Here is a 20,749-nt window from a genome sequence, read left to right on the forward strand (position 1 = left end):
CAGGAGAGATTCTTTTCCTATTAGGGGATGCATTAAGGTGTTTAATACATTTGTATTTATGCATTTAAGACAGTCAGCTAGGATGCTCAGTACTCATGCAGTTAGAGTGTTACTCTTTGTATAGAGCATAATAGGTGGTATTCATGTGACCGCTGGTCAGCTGACCGACAGTCACATGACCTCCTCCACCAGCCCGACGGGTCACTATCCCGATGGTCGGCATGCCGACCAATAGGGACTATTTCCACTCGTCGGTGTCCACGACACCCATAGAGTGGGAATAGAACCCGCAGGTCGCCACCGAGCCCGCAGCGTGGCGAGCGCAGCGAGCCCGCAAGGGGCTTGCTGCACTCGCCCCTCCCCGCCAGGATTCCGGCGTCAGTATGCTGCCGGGATCCCGGTGTCGGTAAGCTGACCTAGCGGTCTCCTGACCGCCGGTCAGCAGTACTACACCCGAGCATAATATATGGAGATACCTTAGTTGTCTATAACATTTAGCAATGATAAGGCTTTTTACCAATTTATTTTATTTTATTATTTGTAAAATAACTTCTTATCTCTTTAATGAATGAAAACACCCTTATGGTTTCAACTCATTTTCTGTGTATCTGTGTGATGAATTATTGGGAAAGGAAGTCACAGTCCACCATACTCCACCACACCTACCTAGCAGGCCATAGAGTTTCCCTGACCAATCCCTGGACCACCTACTCCTTCTACGATTAATAAAGGGAAAGATTTGGGTGGAGGCAAAGCCAGAAGAGGATATCTAGGTTATAGAAAGGGGCAACAGTATGGGACATACACCAACAGCTAGGGAGCAGCAGGAAACATATATAATCCAATACTTTTTTGGGTGGGTAGTATATACAGTATACTGCACGGGCTGTGGAGGAGAGAAAATGGACCAAAATGATAAAGAATATATACAGGGTTGGGGGGGTGATGGGGCACTGCAAAGAGATAGAAGTTGCAAACTCAATATAGTGTGGTGAGGTAGAGGAAATGGCAAACAAGTTATAAAAAATGTATAAGGGGTTGGAGAAAACATAAGGCACAAAAGTAGCAATAAAATGTATGGTGGGATAGAGTAGAGAAAATGGCACAAAATCACTCATACCGATATTGTTGCTAAAATGTCTAGTTACAGTCCTAAACCAACTTAATGACTTTTCTGTGTTTCAGTTTTATATACTGTATAATAGCTGGTAGTTAATGGACTGGAATGAAAAGGAAGTAAGTAGTAGATGTGTGCCGACCCCCTCACTGGTTTTACTTCTGTATTTTTTTCTCAAAAAGGATAGGAACAGCTAAAATCATGTAATTTTGGGCCTTTATTTGTTCCTACAGTATTATTAACCTCAATAACATAAATTTCCAGTAATTTTCATTCAATTTTGAGCACATCACAGCCCACAATATTATTTACCAACATAGGCTGGTTGGCTAAACTAAGCAACAGAGCAGCAGCTCAAACACATGGCAGTTATTTCTGTTTAAAAATGCTTTGCAAATTAGTAACGTATTAGCAATAACCTATTGGACCAACTCAGAAGTACTTTCAATAGAAAACAAGACAACACAGAAATTTACTAAGAATCATGTGTGGAATATCATTGCTCAAAAGAAGTAGTAGTAGTTAACAAAAATCCAAGAAAAAAAAACCCTTAAACCATGTGTAAAATAGTAACAGTAGACATGTATGCCACCTACACAAGTGCACATGCCTCCAGCACATGCCTATTCTCAGTGTCCAATATGTACCTTCCTCCTGGGAGCCCTGGGCCACTGGTGACTGGCACTCTGTGCCCATGTAAAGCCCCAATCAATCAGCCTTTTTGTTAAGCAGCTCCCCAAAATTTCCCCAACCATAAAAACAGTGTTCTGTACCTGCGGGTTACAGTGTGGGGTACAGTGCGGAATACTTTGGGACACAACGTTAAATATTGAGTAGGTTACAGTGCAGGTTGGATACAGTGCAAGTCAGATACTGAGCATATTACAGTGCAGGTTGGATACAGTGCGGGTTACAGTGCAGGACACGCACTATGGTGGCAGGACTGGTACAGTGCATATTGGATGCAGTGTGGGTTGGATACAGTGAGGATTGGATAGAGTGCAGGATAGACACAGTGTGGGTTGGATACAGTGTGGGTCGGATACATTGCAGGTAGACATGCCAGCTGTAGCCAAGAAGTAATAGTGCATTTACTGTGACAGCACACAGGAGGGTCCCCCTATGGTAAATGCCCATGCTGGTGTCTGTGAGGATGATGATGGACCAGGTGCTGCACTGTACCCAGCGTTCTCTCGGTACATGGCCGAAAACTGACATTTCAGCACTACTCAAAGATGCACCATGGGAAGCACTTGCACCTGGAACAGGATCAGAGGCGGAACTACCGCCAGTGCAACCAGTGCGTTGCACTGGGGCCCGCACTGTCCAGGGGCCCAAAGCATGTAATGAGTCAAACTGACTCATTACATGCCGCTGTGTGCTGCGGGCAACTGCTGCCCGCAGCACACAGCCGCCCAGACAGAGAGGAGAGGAGCAGCGGTACGGGGGAGAAGGAGGAGGAGGGAGGTGGAGGAGGGAGCCGCAGCAGCGCTTTGCTACTGGTTGAGGCGCTGCTGCTGCTGGCTCTCTGCTTCACTATAGGCTGTCTTCCGAGAACAGCCTATAGTGAAGCAGAGGGACAGCAGCAGCGCCTCGCCTCCTGCCCGGGAATCGTGATCTGCCAAAAGCTGCACCTCTTTCTCTCTCTCTTTCTCTTTCTCTCTCTCTCTCTTTCTTTATCTCTCTTTCTCTCTCTTTCTTTCTCTCCCTCTTTCTTTCTTTCTTTCTTTCTTTCTTTCTTTCTTTCTTTCTTTCTTTCTTTCTTTCTTTCTTTCTTTCTTTCTTTCTTTCTTTCTTTCTTTCCATGTGCAAAAAGGGGGACTGTCTGCTGCAATGTGTAAAAATGGGGAATCTGCCTGCCGCAATGTGTAAAAAGGGGGAATCTGCCTTCCGTAATGTGTAAAAAGGGGGAATCTTTGCCGCAATGTGTAAATAGGTGGAATCTGCCTGCCGCAATGTGTAAATAGGGGGAATCTGCCTGCCGTAATATGTAAAAAGGGGGAATCTTTGCCGCAATGTGTAAAAAGGGGGAATCTTTGCCGCAATGTGTAAAAAGGGGAAACCTGCCTGCCGCGATGTGTATAAAGGGGGAATCTGCCTGACGCGATGTGTAAAAAGGGGGAATCTGTCTGCCGTAATGTGTAAAAAGGGGGAATCTGTCTGCCGCAATGTGTAAAAAGGGGGAAGCTGCCTGCCGTAATGTGTAAAAAGGGGGGCGCTGTCTGCCGTAATGTGTAACAAGGGCACGCTGTCTGCCGTAATGTGTAAAAAGGGGACGCTGTCTGCCGTTATGTGTAAAAAGGGCACGCTGTCTGCCGTCATGTGTAAAAAGTGTGCGCTGTCTGCCGCTATGTTTAACAAGGGCACGCTGTCTGCCGTTATGTGTAAAAAGGGGATGCTGTCTGCCGCTATGTGTAACAAGGGCACGCTGTCTGCCGTTATGTGTAAAAAGGGGACGCTGTCTGCCGTTATGTGTAAAAAGTGTACGGTGTCTGCCGCAATGTTTAACAAGGGCACGCTGTCTGCCATTATGTGTAAAAAGTGTACGCTGTCTGCCGCTACGTTTAACAAGGGCACGCTGTCTGCCGTTATGTGTAAAAAGGGGACGCTGTCTGCCGCTATGTGTAATAAGGGCACGCTGTCTGCCGTTATGTGTAAAAAGGGGACGCTGTCTGCCGTTATGTGTAAAAAGTGTATGCTGTCTGCCGCTATGTGTAACAAGGGCACGCTGTCTGCCGTTATGTGTAATAAGGGGACGCTGTCTGCTGTTATGTGTAAAAAGTGTACGCTGTCTGCCGCTATGTGTAACAAGGGCATGCTGTCTGCCGTTATGTGTAAAAAGGGGACGCTGTCTGCCGTTATGTGTAAAAAGGGGACGCTGTCTGCCGCTATGTGTAAAAAGGGCACGCTGTCTGCCGTTATGTATAAAAAGGGGGACGCTGTCTGCCGTAATGTGTGAAAAGGGGACGCTGTCTGCTGTAATGTGTAAAAAGAGGAATCTGTCCGCCGTAAGGTGTAAAAGGGTCTCTACCTGGTGTAGTGGTGCTACTGTGCGGCGTAATTTGAATAATGGAGACTACTGTGCACCGTTTTATGAATTGGTATTATTTTGTGGCCACACCCCTTCCTCACGAAGCCACGCCACTATGTATTTTTGCGCGCCCCTACGGCGTGCACTGCCCCTGTTTTGCATGCAGGGGTGGGGCTCGATGCCGTTTCTTGCACACAGTGCTAAAATGTCTAGTTACGGCACTGTTGCTAGGTACCCATTTCTCTGGCCCTGAGCAGGTCCCCCTCACCAGATCCTCTCCAGGGGTGAAGGGGTGGACTTGGGGGGGGGGGGGGGGCAAAGCATTTTGTCGCACCTGGGCCCACCGCTCGCTATTTCCGCCACTGAACAGGATATATACTTGGGAATGGTTTTATTTCTAAAATTAAACTGCCAGGATCCCAATCCAGCCACTTCTTGTCCGCAAATTACCAGAACCAGAGTGCTCAGTTTACAGCCTATTTAAAGCCAGTATGGACACACTGCATACATGCGTTGTGGAAGAGACAGGAGTCTCAAAAACATGTTGGCCGTATAACAGTGTTATCCCAGTTCTACTGTATTACCAGCACAGGAGAAGAATGAGTTCCACACACTTATTTTACTTTTTCTTTGTCCAGATTTTAAGAATTTGTGCTGTGGGTGTGTTGGAACCATCTAGAACCTGATTCCATTCCCCAGCTAAGTTTAATATTTTTTATTGTGTATTTTATTATTACTATGCACTCAATAAATTCATATTGCCATGATTTACCTGGCCCCTTATTATGGGTGAGAAACCACCCCTGATCCAGCTAGAGAGAAAAAAACCTTTACACATTTGATTGACTTACATCAACTGTGAATACTGGTATGCAGTGGCGAAACTAGCGGCGGTGCAGACTGTGCGATGCACTGGAGCCTCTGGTGGCCAAGGGGCCCGTGGCCATAATCTATCTCTCACTCCTATCTGGATGACACAGGCCACCTTACGGGATTACCAGCCACCCCAGCTTGAGTTTATGTGTGCTAGGCTCCTGTCTCTCCCTTCCCCTCCCATAATGTTCAACTTCTGCCATCAGCAGAAGAAGGACAGCTCTGTGGCTGGGTCGGGGGAGGGGATGGCAGCTTCAGCATCTAGGAGGGGATTCACAGTGCCAGCGGCTGTCCCCAGTGCCGAGGGAGAGGAAGATCCCGGTTAGTGCCAGTTGTGTACAGTACTGTAACCAGGGTGTGTGTGATTAAAGTGCGGATCTACAGGGATGGAGGGGTTTGGTCCAGTGCGCTAAAAGTGTGCTTTCAGTGTGATTTTCTGCCATGCTGGGGGGGGAGGGGGGGGAAAGCCGCCTCTTCTGCTGTCATCCACTGCCTCTCTCTGCTACCCTCTGCCTTCTGCTGTCACCCAGTGACACCCTAAACTTCCCCTTGTCACCCTCAGCCTCCACTTGTCACCCACTACCTCCTTCTGTCAACCACTGCCTCCTGCTATCACCATCTGCCTCTGCCCGTCACCCATACCTCTCAACTGTCCCATTTTTGTAGGACTGTCCCACTGTCCTGTCCATGGGCCATGGTGTCCCATGGTGGGAAAGGGGAGAGTTGGGGGGAGCACATACCGCTGCTCTGCTAAGTAGCGGGTGAACAGATGCCATGCACGTGCTAACGGCATCTACTTAGTGTTGGGGGAGCCTTGAAGTTGCCCGGTATCTCGGTAAGTGCTGGGCATGCCCCCACAGTGATGCCTCCCTTCCCTTAGGCTCTGCCCCCTTTGTGGGCACATGCTCTCCTTCAGTGCGCGCAGGTTCCATTCCACTGACCACCAATGTTAGGAGGTATGCCTCGCCCTGTGTCTCTCCCTGTCACCCATTGCCTTTTCTGTCACCCACTGCCTCTTTCTTTCATCCTCTGCCTTCCCAGTGACTGACTGCCTCTCCCTGTAACACTCTGCCTCACCAGTCACCCACTGCCTCTCTCCATTACCCATTGGCTCTCACTCTAAGTCAGAGGAGGGAGGCCCAAGGCATATTTTTGCACCTGCACCTTGCACTCGCAAGTTCTGCCTCTGCTGGTACGCTGCCTTTTCTATTCACCAATAAGGGACCTATAAAGATACCTTGATGAGCCATATACCGTTGATTACATTGTGAGTTGGGGTATGCATTACTCCTTAAGCCCATTGCGAACTGCCATAGGAAATAGAAGTGAACAAGAAAGATACCTTGATGTGTTTGTTTTTTCATCCTTGATTGTGAGTTGGGGTACACGTAGCAAAGTCATCTGCACACATTTAGGTTGCTGCCTTCATTCTCTAGCATTGATTGTTTTTATTGTTGACAACTAGTACCAACCAGACATTACTGCACATTGTTGCTCTTTCACTTTATTTCCCATACGACCTGTGTAAACCCCTCGGGAGAATAACCTTTGACAGAATCATCAAAAAGGATCTCTTGGGACGTATGATTTATTGTTTTATTACCTTATTACACCAACCTTTTATGATTCCACCTATACTATCACACATCCCTTATATATTCAGTCCTTTCACCAATTAAACCATAAAAGGAGCGCTGTGCAGTGTACACCATCCAGTTCCATTTTTCACTCTATCTAGAGGGGCCAGGGGAAAGACCCCAGTGTGTATACAGCAGGCAGAACCCTTTGGAGCTCTCAGATTCTCAAATCCTATTTTTCACAGCGTTCTCTCAGTGCCTGCCATGCTTGGCTTGTGTGTGGCTGTAGTGCAGCAGCAGCCACTGGGTGGTCAAGAATGCAGGGATCCACTGACCGAGAGTCGTGAGAGTGGCTTTCTCAGCCAATTAGCGTTCAGTCCATTGGTTTCAATGGCGCTTTGAAATTGGCACGTGAATCCAAAACACGCAAGATCCAAGATCCGACACAAGGAAGATTACATTTTGCCTTGTTTTCTGATTCAGGGAGTTCCAGACTAGATCCACTGGAATTAGGTAGGTTAATTTCTCTGAGAACCAAGCTCGCACATCTCTTGTAAGTAGAGATGAATGGGTTCGGATTTACTCAGTTCTTAACGTCAGAATTATCGCAAGTTCTTGTTTTTCTGGATATTTCTTATTGGCTAACCAAAACATGTGACGTCCGTAAGCCAATAAGGAGATTCGGGTAAATCCGAGTAAAACCGAACCCACTCATCTCTACTTGTAAGTAGTAATGAATAGTAACCCAGTAAAGGCACAGAGAAGATACACTTGAGTTTGCCTTTATATATGTACAGTATATCTGTAGGCTATATCACAAACTAAATTGCTTTGTATATTAACAAAACTTTTTTTGCATACTATAATACATCTCCCAAATAATCAGAGTTTATATTTCTCTCTTTTGCATGTTTGTTCTCATTTTGACATTAGAGTAATTGATGACGTTCAGTAATGCAATTATGTTCCTTTACATACACTACTGATCTATTGTAAACATCTTTACTTAAGAGGCAGGCATTTGAGATAGATGTTTACTGAAGTGTTTCACTGGTACCAGTAGCATGTGCTTTAATAAAGTTTTAATTACACCATCCCATTTAAAATGTACTGTTATGTTTATACATCTCATGATACCAAGCCTGCAAATGAGATTGCTTGTGACTTATGAGAATATTTGCGTCTCATAGAAGCATTTCCATTGTTTTTAGAAGTAATTTTTAGGATCTCTTCCAAAGTGTTCAAATGTATGTTTTATGGAAAAGATAATGCAACTTTGTAACAAGGATCTGCATATTTTATATGTAATTCTTAACCCAAACACAAAATGTCTCTATCCATATAAATGTAATAAAAGTGCCATGCGAATACTGTAAATTGGGATGTTTCAGCTCATAGAACATTATACTGATTTTACGTTGTCTATTTGAGCTGGTATCAAGAAATTAAGTTTAGCATTGGAATACATGGAGTAAACAGTTAAATTAAGGAGGAGAGTATAAGTGTAACTTCAAAATAGCAAGCAATGAGGCACCAATCTTATGCCATGTAACCAGATGCCATGCCAATTGAATGGCATTGGTGAAACAGCAACACATGCAGTAACCTTAATTTATGTGTTTATTTTTTACCGTCACTGCTAATTATTGGTCTTACTGTTAATCTCTTAACTATAAAACCAGGTGAGCTACAGGGGATGCGATCAAGATGCCGCCGGCCGGAACCCCGGTCGCCACAATCCCGACATATTCTCCCTCCGTGGGTGTCCACGATACCCATAGAGGGAGAATAAAATAGTGTGCCGAGCGTGGCGAGCGAAGCGAGCCCGCAAGGGGCTGCATTCCGCTCGCCACCCCTGTCGGGATTGTGTGGTCGGGATTCCGGCGTCAGGATTTCGACCGCCGGGATTCCGGCCGGCGGCATTTAGTACTGATCCCGAGCTACAGTACTCTCTGTCACCAACTGATGCCATGTAAGAAATAGTCCAGCACGTAATTGCACTCATAACTAAAAATGCCATTGAGAACACTGTTGGTGACCCCAGTATCACCCTGAACAATTGACTGCATAGAATAAAATATCCAGAGACTGAAATCCTGAATGACAAGATAAAAATACTTCTACTGTCAGTAACAATGTCAGACACACAGACATGATCAGGTGTTCTGTCACAGGGGGAGATGTATCAAGCCTTGGAGAGAGATAAAGTGCATAAGTTGCCAAAACAACCAATCAGGTCCTGTCATTTATCTAGCACAGTCTAAGAAATAACTGTTAGAAGCTGATTGCTTGAATTGGGCAACTTGTCCACTGTGTCTTTCCCCAGGGCTTGATACTGTACATCTCCCTTACTGTGAGGAGTGTTGCTAAACAATACAATAGGGAGGGAAATGGCACAGGAATTATGGTTATAAAAGGTACATTTTAACTGTTATGCAGTGTATTTTAGGCAGAAAGCTCCATATGAAAGTGACACATAAACACATTTTAAGTAGAGATGAGTTCAGTTCTATTGCAAATCAAACACACCCCAACTTTGAGGATCTGAGTGGAACCGAGTCCTGGCTCGGATATTTTTTGGGGATCTGAGTAGACTGAGTCCCAAGTTGGGTCTTCCCTTGAGTTCGGAACTTAGATTTAAAAACCGAATCTCAGGATTTGAATTGCAAGTAAATCCCTCCCTCGTGGTTTCAGGTGCCATTTTACTCAGGAGAGTGTATGGTGAGGTGGGCAAAATTATCTGGAAATGACTGGAAATTAATATCATTGATCTTAATAATACTATAGATGCAAAAACAGGTCCAAGTCACATGATTTTAGCTATTTTTCTAAATTTGTATACATTTTAAAGAAACCCAGGATACAAAATCAAATCCAAAATTGAACCCAAAACACTTGAGTGTGGTTCCGTAAAACCAAAACCAAGACACAATGAGGAGTTAGAACCAAAACCAAAACACAGGAGTCTGTGCAGATCTCTTAATTTAAGTACTGTACTATATATATTTGTAGATTGTCATTGATTACACTGTAAGTAGATTCTTTTTTTTATATAAATCTGCACTACTATTATTATTATTATTATTACATTTTATAGGACACCATAATTGATTTGCAGCGCTGTACATACAGCACACATTGGAATAATACATAGTAAACACGACATCACATTACAGTAACCAAAACTAAAATGGAGAAAAAGTAACAGTTAGCACCACAAATCTCAGTACATAATACAGCTGGTATGTAAACTTTTTTTTTTTTTTTTTTTTTTTTACCAAGTTGGGCTTTATGCCATGACATTTCTGGTCACAAATGATATATTTTACTGTTCGTCCATGTTAAAAGGAAATATATATTGAAAAAATATGTCTTATAATTACCAATTTCATTAAGATGGGATATTTGCTGAATGCCCATCTGTGAGAAAGCTATCCCCAGTTATTACTTACAGTACAGTATATAAATCTTCCTTACAGTGCTTTGCATGATCCCATTGCACTTATGGATATAAAATACAGCATAATCTCATCGTTTAGCACCTTTCATATTAATTGTTAATTTTTCGTCTATTCTGACATAAATAGTAACCTGAGATAAAAAACACAAAAAATAATAGAAAAATCCAATATAATAACGTATACAGTAGTATATTATTATGATTCTGAGTATCATACAGCTTATACTAAACAGAAAACACGGAAACCTTTGTTTCAAGACTGATGTTACTGATAGCTCTCCTATGTAATTGTGTACATCAGAATTAATTACTCTTTCACTGGTAAATTAACACTTCATGTCAACATATGCTGATGAGCACACTAAAATTTTACTACATACTGTATTTGTTGTTGCCTAAAGAGGTCATATAACACTAAAACCTATAAACTTTACAAGGAACCTGACACAATGCTAACAGTAACAACTGAGTTCAGTTACTTACAGGAATGTTATCACATTCTAAACATTTGCAAAATGTTGGGGAGCCTTTCAGCCAGGCTTGGCATGCAAAATATACATTCAGGCTTATGGCCTCACATCCTCAAGGGAAACCATGCATCTGCTGTTTAGTTGTGTATAATACAACAGGAATGCTACAAGCTTGTGAAAAATTCATGCTTTTAAAATGATACTAGCAAACAGATGATTTAATATTCCGTTCAGGGCTTCCTGTCTATAGGTTTACAAATGTGTAGAGCAGGGGTGGGGAACCTTTGGCCCTCCAGCTGTTGTTGAACTACACATCCCAGTATGCCCTGCTACAGTTTTGCTATTTGGCCATGCTAAAACGGTTACAGGGCATGCTGGGATGTGTAGTTCAGCAACAGCTGGAGGGCTGCAGGTTCCTCACCCCCGGTGTAGAGCTTGGTAGCAACAATTAACTGAAAGTCTGTAAATTAAATTACTCTCCTGTAGTAGTAGTAGTAGTAGTAGTAGTAGTAGTAGTAGCAGCAGTAGTAATAATAATAATAACAACAGAAACAATTATCTTATTCTTAATACACTGCTTTTTATGAATAGTATAGAGAAGAGGCAGCCATCTTGCCATACTAGGATTTGACCAGTAAATGACTTTCTAGGGTTGCACAGGACAGAAAAATGATCACAGCCTTAAATCTTAAAACCTTTCCCTCTAAAATCATACAGGAAGGATGTCAGCATGATTGTAAACTCTTCTTTTCAAGTTACAGATGCAATTGTAAACAAAGTAATAAAACAAGTCAGGATATTAACAAACAAAGAAGTAAGAAGGCCCTTATAATCTATAGGCATTTGTTGGTACTTTCTGATTGGTTTATTTACATTGCATGCCAGTTGATTGGCCTTGTCGAAGTCGAAAATATTTCAGTACACACATCACGTACAAACTACACACAGATGGCCTCCGTGCGCGTACTTGTTCTGCCGTGCGTGCACATATTCGCAATTTGCGTATGATCGCTCCCGCGGTCCTGCGTATTAGCGCGTGGTATGAGTATTTACGGTAGTATTTGTGATCGCATGGAAAAGCCATAAAAACGCATTACATATTTAATCCACATAGTGCACAATGCACACATAGCCCACATGCACCGCACCAGCGATTTATATTTGTTTAAATGGTACAGCAACAAAGGGATTCACCTTTACAGGATAGGAGGGGACAGAACTAGGTTATAAGGTGGTGTTTGGTATCCAGCTGTAGGGTATTTTAAGAGCAATATTCCGGTGTTGATTTGCAGAAGATCGCACGCTCCTGCGAATAGTTATGCGCAGGAGCAGAATATTAATATTAACTGTATTTACTGTACTCCTGATATTCTGTGGGAACCCAGAGGAGAACATCTGCAAGTGCATCTGGACCAGACATCGCCCACCTATTCAAACTGACCTATGACCTCTCCTGTACTGTAAACGACCATCCCTGTGACCAATGGACAAAGAGATTACAGTTCCCATTGTATTGGGTTTTGGACAAATGTATAAAATGCCAGCTGCAGGCCTGGTCACTCTCTCAATCTCTGAAGGTCATCTACCTTGATGACTGAGGACCGGACCGGGAAGCGCAGGCGAACAAACGTATGTACCATTGACTGTAGCCTCTTTTCTGTTATTGTAATAGTATCTTTGTTGTAACCCCCTTTTTATCAATTATATGTTGGCAGGTCGGATCCCAACTTCCTAAATACAGTTGGTGTCGTGTCTCCTTTCTCTGCTAGATTTGTAAGTTTATTCCAGACACACATGAAGGTGCATAGTGCGCACGGCGTGTCGTTGTGTGTGTATGCACCGTGTGTACTTTGTATGTCCGTCGCGGCGTTAGTACGCAAAGTGCGTACACAGTACTGGACTTTGTACGCAAACTGAGTAATAAGTACGTAGGTTAAGGATTGCATACAGTGGCCGCAGCGGCTCGATTTTAAAGTGTATTGTGTGTGTTTTAAGGTATTGCTTTTAGTCCTGTAAGTAAATCAGCATTTACAGCCTAAATTTCCAGCAGGAGAAAATATACAACACATTCTGAAGTGAATCTAGAATGATGTTTTAATTCATTTAACTTTCGGAATTGTTGAATTGATTTACATATACTGTATCTATAGCAGTTAGCAATTATGGCAGCCTAACTTTCATTGGTCCCACTTACTAAACAGTGATATCCACTTCTTTTTTCCAAAGGATGTCGTCAAGCCCCCTTTTTATTACATTTCAGTGGCAAGTGATTATATACATTGTGAAACACAGCCCTAATTCAAAGAAAGAAATTCATTACTTCAGTTTACAACAATCAATAGCTTGGTAATGTCTATGATAAAAGTTACTGGTAGATAAGACACCAGTGTGCATTTTTGTTTGTCCTTATAAAACAACGTACCAATCTGTATCCAAAGGATCTATTTAATAAGTAAAAACTGCTGCTCTTCATTGTGTTTACAGTACACCCCAAATTTATAATGGCAATGACTTTAATAGCAAAACCCACTGTGTTTTATTTACGAAGCTGCCACTGTATGTATCTTGTTACATACAGTACATCTTAGTTACAATTTCAGAATGCACACATATCTCACAAAAGACACTTGAAAAATGTAATGAATTTATTCATAATGTTCATTTTATTGCTAAAATCTATTTTAAAAACAGCAGTTAGACTAATCATCCTGCCAAGATGTTCTTCTACTCCTACTTTGGCATGTCAGTCCCTTTATTAGTTGCCTAAACTTTACAATGTCCAATATGTAATACTTCTACTGACATACAAAGATACTTACAGACTGAACTTGGCCTCTCTGCTCTGCCCAAAATCGAGGTTTCTCAACAAAACTCATTATTTGCTGCCAATGCTGGTTATAGGACATTTTGGTGTTCCCTCTCTTGCACAACAAGACTGCATCAAACTCCAAACCTTCAAGCATTCACTAAAATCTTTAGATAACCTTATCAGAATCCTAACTTATCTATGCTATTTTACTGTATTACCTCCAAGGCCAGGGATGCCATTAGGCAAACCTAAGCTCGCAAGAGCAGGGACTTCTTTCCTCATGTGTCTTTCCTTTTCTTACTTGCACTATCTTATACTCCATACTCCCTATGATGGCATCTAACCCCGGGTTTTCTATACCTGTCCTATATTGTCTTGTACTGTAAGTGCTGTTTTCTTGTTTGCTCATTTGATTATGTACTGTGTAATGGGCGCTGCTGATCCCTTGTGGCGCCATGTAAATAAAGGATAATAATAATAATAATAATAGTCATTTTCTAGGGCATCAACAGTTGCCTAAATCACTGAATCAGTGATATACAGTACAGTAATGTCACTCATTTAGCATCTTTCCTGCCCCTTCGGTACAGCCATGGAGAGTGCTTTAGCTGATATGCAGGAGATGCAACTGACAGCTTCTTACCGTTGAGGCTGCCAGCTGCTGCTCCTTCACTGCACGGGCAGTATGGCTTTGTAATGTCTGGAAGCATCAGTATGGAGGCTGTGAGGGTCTCCCGTGATAAGGTTGGTGCATCCATTGCTATAATTGAGCAGGAGACTTAAGCAAATTAGAAAACAACCTACTACATAACCGTTATGCTTTGTGCTAAAAGAGAAGGGTTTCTTTACTAAACTTTGCACCTTCTATTTAATAAAATGAACATCTTATTTTCACCATGAGATGGTCTTGTGCCCAATTCATTTCCTTGCACTGCACTGGCACTTTATCATCTTGCCCACTCCACCGCAGAGTATTTGGTGGCCCACTGGTACCTATGCCACACGAACTATCATGTTTATTGTGTATGTATATGTTATTTAAGTACTTTTAATTAATCTAAATAATAATTATTTGAAATTGGACATTTTAATTTAACAGCAATGTCAGAAATGGAAAATAACTGTTCAATAGACTTTGCATAGTGATAATGTCGATATTATCTTAAACCATAAAGCTATACCTCTAGATACTCTATTACCGTGGAGCCGCTATGGCCGCTAGACTGAATACACGTGCTACGCACTTTGTACGCTATTTGCGTACAGAGTCCCGCACGTGGTACGTACTTGGCGTACACACGCCGAGCTGAGTGTACAGAGTACGCTCAGCATGCGCACACACGATTGATAACCTTTAAACCTTGATAGTGATACAATGCAATGATATGATTACACTTTAAACCCTTAGCAGCAAAGTACTGCAACGATGTTATACCTTAAACCTTAAGTAGTGCTGACGGTATAAAGTACCCGCAGTGCGTACACCTTATCAATACTTATACACCTTATACAGATAAATACACTTTAAAACCCTTGCAGGAAAGTGAAGACACAACACCGATTTGTAGTTGAAACCACAGGGTTCTAAGGCCACCGTGGATTATTTCAAAAGGTAAAACAGTACAAATCATACACTACAGGCTAACAAGATAAATCTAAACAGAATAATGGCTACACAGAATGTACATACGTGAGAATGTTCGCAAGCGCAACCCGGCCGGTCCTCCGCTAGTCAGATAGAAAGCGTTCAGAGTCTTCTGACTGGCCAGGCAACAATGGGCTTTTTTATACACAACTTACATACACAATACAATGGTCACTGTAATCTCATTGTCCATTGGACACAGAGATGTGTCTTTTCATTACAGAAGAGGTCATAGGTTGATTTGAATAGATGGGCGATGTATTTCCCCAACTGCTCTTGTGGGTGGTATCCTCTGGATTCCCGACGCATACATAATATACAGTAAATACAGGTAATATCTATATTCTACTTTTGCACATAACTATACGCTGGAACATGCGATCTTTCTCTAACCAATACCGGAATGTTACCCTTCAAATACCCTACAGCTGGATACTAGACATCCCCTTCCAACCTTTATCTGACCCTTCCTATCATGCAAAGGCGAATCCCTTAGTCCTGGAACTGATTAAACTATTGATACTCGCTGATGTGGTGCAAGGGAGTTATGTGTACAAAATGCACTATTTGGGTTAAATATGTAATGTTCTAATAACCCTCTACGCGTTCACAAATTCCGCCGTAAATACCCACATCACACGCATGATCGCAGGAGCGATCCTACGCAAATTGCGGATATGTGCACGCACGGCGGACTGAGTGCACGAGCAGCGGGCATGTGCATGGGGTTAGTACAGGGTATATGCATTACAATATTTTTCGACTTTGACAATAGCCTTCACAGATTCTTACAGTCAGATACTGGTGCCAGACCTATGAAATCTAAGTCTTGAGAGTAAATGTAATAGGGTGCAAGTTGATGGCAGTCCAGTAGGTTTTGCCTGGTAAATGATTGCCACTTTAAAAATATGGGCATTCTCACCCAAAGTCCAGCACCTCCGGCAACTCGCACCTCCAGCAACTCGCACCCTATTACATTTACCCTCTGGAGTCAGAATCAGACTAAAAATTCTTGGCGATGATTTTTATAGGTATTTTAATAGGTGAGATCACCCATACTGCATGTGGTGTGCCCTGTCTTATCATTCAGGATATAAGAGGACAAACACTACACTTACTCATTTTGAGGCTAATTATTATTTATTTATTAAGGAGGCACTGTTTATACTACCCACTCATTGCAGCACTATAAATGCCAGCATGCACTTGCACATTAGGACATGCTGGAACTTGTAGCACTACAAATGTGTACTATATTAAATACATCATCAAATAAGTGTTGCACCCTTATGAATAAATGAGTATTGATTGTTTGTAATCAAATAGTAATCCCCCTTTAATACAATTACAAAATAATATTGTCTGCAGTATAATCATACATTCATTTTGCCCCACCTAATATAATCATAAATCATTTTGCCCCATAAGATACATTTTTCCCTAATAACCAATAAATGATTGCCCTCATAATCAGTACGTTTTCTGTCTGCTCTTATGTTCTGAGTGGCCACACAAGTATAGCTTTCTCACCTTTCATAGCCATCTCTTTCCCTACATTTTTTTCTGGTATTCTTGACATGTTACAGGATGGCAATGTCTAACATGGCAGTTTCTAAATCCTGGAAGACCGGTGATTGCACTAAACTGTACTTAAGTAAATAGTTACCCCGCTTCCACTCAGACTTGCAGTTTTCCTGGCTTTAGAATTTTACTTTTCCTTTCTTCCTTTTCTCATACTCTAATATTTCACTTGCCTTTTTGATATTGTATGGTACTGTAATTAAATTCTTAATAGCAAGAAAATAAGTTAACCTCTCTGCAAAGCCCATGTGATTTGGTAGCATCATGCTACATTCATAGAAGAAAGCAAATTACTTCTTGCTGCCAGGTTAGCAAAACCCTAGATGAAAGCAATTAAGTAAAGCAAATATATACTTGCACAAAAAAAAGCTATATAAAAGTAACTGCACCTGCTATATTTCTACCACTTAGCTCTTAGAATTAGAGATGATTACTCAGAATTAGTCCATAAAAACTGAATATTTATGTTATAGGTTGGTATCACTTACCAGACACAAGGGGGTATATTTACTAAAATTCGTATTTTTCCGAATGAGGTTAAAGTTCAAACACGAATGACATCGAAAGTGTAAAATTGCAACTTTTTGAATTTATTACGACTAATTTACTAAGCTGTCGTATTCTGCATTTTCGTATTTTCCGATGTTGATGTCATTCGTATTTTTTGGCAGTGTTTTACGGGAGTGAATTGTAAAACACTGCCGACATTAACACAATGAATCTCGGCCAACGTAACCAATGGTGGGAACTTTGCGGACAGCGGTGAGGTTACTTTCGGTCAACCGCTGTCCGCAAAGTTCCCACCATTGGTTACAATGGAGCGCATAGGCGCTACATTGTATCACTGCCGTGTGCTGCCTGACAGACACTACAGGAGCACACAGCCAATCAGGAGGGTGCCACGACGTGGCGCTCCCTGATTGGCTGAAGGAACCCTCTTAGACAGGAGTCAGGGGGGGTCCTGGCAGTCGGGGAAAGGGGTCCCATGTGAAAACATGGGGCCCCTTTCAGTGCGTGGTCGGGTGTCCGTTTTTTTATTTTGCAAAGTACGTGGATTATACAAAGAACAGAAGAGGACCGATCTACACTGGATTATGTGAGTATAATTTATCCCACAGGTACCCCATGGATTCTACATGGAGAAGAGGACCGACCCTCGTGTGAACATAGGTAAGTATGTATGTTTGGAGGTGTGCATGTATGTAATAAACTTATACTTTCAAGGTGTGTGTCTCCTGTTTTTATTGGGGTATTTTTTTAGTAATAGTACAACAGGTACCAGCTGGCCTGGTTTTCCACCGCATGCTGGTACTTGTGGTTCTCCAAGTACCAGCTTGCGGGGAGGCTTGCTGGGACTTGTAGTACTGCTACTAAAAACAATATTCACATTTTTACAAAAAGGCTATCAGCCCCCCATCCGCCGCCCTTGGATGTAGGGGACAGCCTCGGGCTTCACCCCTGGCCCTTGGGTGGCTGGAGGGGGGGGACCCCTTGATTAAAGGGGTTCCCACTCCTCCAGGGTACCCCGGCCAGGGGTGACTAGTTGGGTATGTAATGCCAGGGCCGCAGGGACCAATATAAAAGTGTCCCCCGGCTGTGGCATTATGTACCTGGCTAGTGGAGCCCGGTGCTGGTTTCAAAAATACGGGGGACCCCTACGCTTTTTGTCCCCCGTATTTTTGGGACCAGGCGCAGAGCCTGGTGCTGGTTGATTAAATATGGGGGAACCCCTGTAATTTTTTTCCCCATATATCTTCAACCAGGACCGACTCAAAGAGCCCGAGTCTGGTTTTGTTTAGTGGGGGGGGGGGGGGGGGGGCACTCATTTTTTTTGGGATTTTTAACAAAGTTTTTTTTTTTTACGAAAGGTGCACAATGAAACCCAGCACGGATCTCACAGATCCGGCCGAGATTCATTGTGTTAATGTCGGCAGTGTTTTACAATTCACTCCCGTAAAACAGTGCCAAAAAATACGAATGACATCGACATCGGAAAATACGAAAATGCAGAATAGGACAGCTTAGTAAATTAGTCGTAATAAATTCAAAAAGTTGCAATTTTACACTTTCGATGTCATTCGTGTTTGAACTTTAACCTCATTCGGAAAAATACGAATTTTAGTAAATATACCCCCAGGTATATGCTTCTATAGAGTTTGCAAGCAGGGTCCTTTTATGTTTTTTGTTATTACCCAGTTTTGTTTTATTACTGTTTTGTTCAAAATGGAACAATAGAATATGATGAGGCTATGTAAGTACAGTAAATAAAGTTAATAAACCACTTTTCTGCAGCGGGGTACACTGTGTTCCTCAGGGAATACGTCGGGGTATACAGATGGATCTTGATCCAGAGGCACCAACAGGTTAAAGCTTTAGACTGTCCCAGAATGCATTGCGGGGCCTCCTATATAACCCTGCCTCAAGGCACTGAGAGCTCAGTTTTATGGTGTGTACACACGGTGAGATTTTTTCTTTCGATTTTGACTATATAGTCAAAATCGCTAGAAAAGTTAGTGCAAATCGCAAGGTGTTATGCCGCTTGCGATCCCGATTCGATCCAGATGCGCGGTCCCGCCAGGTCGGTATCGTAAGAAAAGATAGACTGTGCAGGCAAGTCAATCCTTGCTAGATCGGTGTACTATCTAGTTCATTTCACATGTCAATTACATCTCACATAAGCCAAAATTTCACATAAGCCAAAATCGTAAGCACACATAGTCCATATCTCAAGAAAAGTTAGTCAAAATCGGTGGTGCTGGGCTCCGGGGAGTTCAGGGGAAATTGCAAAGTGAAAATTGGGCATAGCAAGGATCTCACTGTGTGTACACACCATTAGAGTTGGTGCCTGCATGAAGCAGGTCACTTAACAGGGGGGCTGCGCTAGGCAGCCCTGAAAAAGCTTTTTTAGAAGACTTCAAGGGCTACAGCAACTCATATGTCACTGTGGTATTCTGTGCTGCAGCTCCATCACCTCCCCAGCGGAATCGCATACTTCCGCTGGCTCTGTTCCCGAACACTTGTGGCGGAGGCGCTCCGGTTCCTAGGCACACCACCGCAGACACTCTCCTGGATCGCGTGGCTGCTACTAAAGGAGGAGGTAAGAGGGTCCCCGAGGTGGGACCCGCCATTACATCACGTTCCAGTTGTGGTTTCAGGAGACGAACCGCGATGCTGGCGTGGACACTGTGACAGAGCAGGAACCCAACTATATCCACCAGGGCATGGGAGCACAGGTTGGATAGTAAAATATCCACTTTAATAAGGCTCCATATTACCCGGTGGTGAGGACCAGCATAGGGGAAAAGGCGCTTGACCTGTAGCCTCTTCCCCAGCTCCAGGCGCCATCTACTGCTGGTTCCCGCCCTGGAGCTGCCTCACACTCTCCCTCACCCCCTGACTGAGACTCTGGGCGCCATCTTCTCACAGTAGCTGCGACTGGTCTCCGGGACGGCAGGGCAAGGTCTCCTCTGTAAATCCGCCTGCTTCATCAGTGCTGTGATTTTACAGACACTTAAGTATTCTACATGTCAATTTAAGGCAGCGTTAGTTAAGAATATATTGTACAAGTATTCTGATATATGCATCCGGTCTCGGACCGTGCATTGTTTTATATATATATATATATATATATATATATATATATATTTACTAGTCCAGTGCAGTTTTATTGTCTGACTAAAATAATTATCTGCATTGTCCCTGTGACTGTGTGTGCCTGTATCTGTTGTGTGGATTTCATTTTCAGTGTATCACAGCTATAGATATCACTATAGCTATCACTGTATTGTGTACCCTGGGGGACTAGGTGAGTCAGGGTCTATTATATAGTGCTGCGCAGTATTTACAGTTAAGTGTATTCTACTGTGTCTTTCAGTCACCCCATACTGCATTTATTCTCTGTTTGTGTCTGTCTGTATATACTGTCACATAAATAGGTAATTTATTTGCAGGCATTGTATTTGTCTGGCTGTATCATACTCTTATGCCCTAGGGTTACATTCACTATAATGTCTACCACAAAGGGCGGGAAATCCGCAGACGCTCCTTCATCATGCAACACATACACCAAAGATTTGCCTGAGGGGGAAGTTTCAAAGGATGGTCTGTGTAATCTGTGCCATACATCTCCCAGTCAGCCCGCTGCTCCTGTAGCCAATCAGGAGCGACCTTGGACGGCATTCTCTAC

The sequence above is a fragment of the Pseudophryne corroboree genome, chromosome 2 (genome assembly GCF_028390025.1).
Source record: "Pseudophryne corroboree isolate aPseCor3 chromosome 2, aPseCor3.hap2, whole genome shotgun sequence".
NCBI lineage: Eukaryota > Metazoa > Chordata > Amphibia > Anura > Myobatrachidae > Pseudophryne > Pseudophryne corroboree.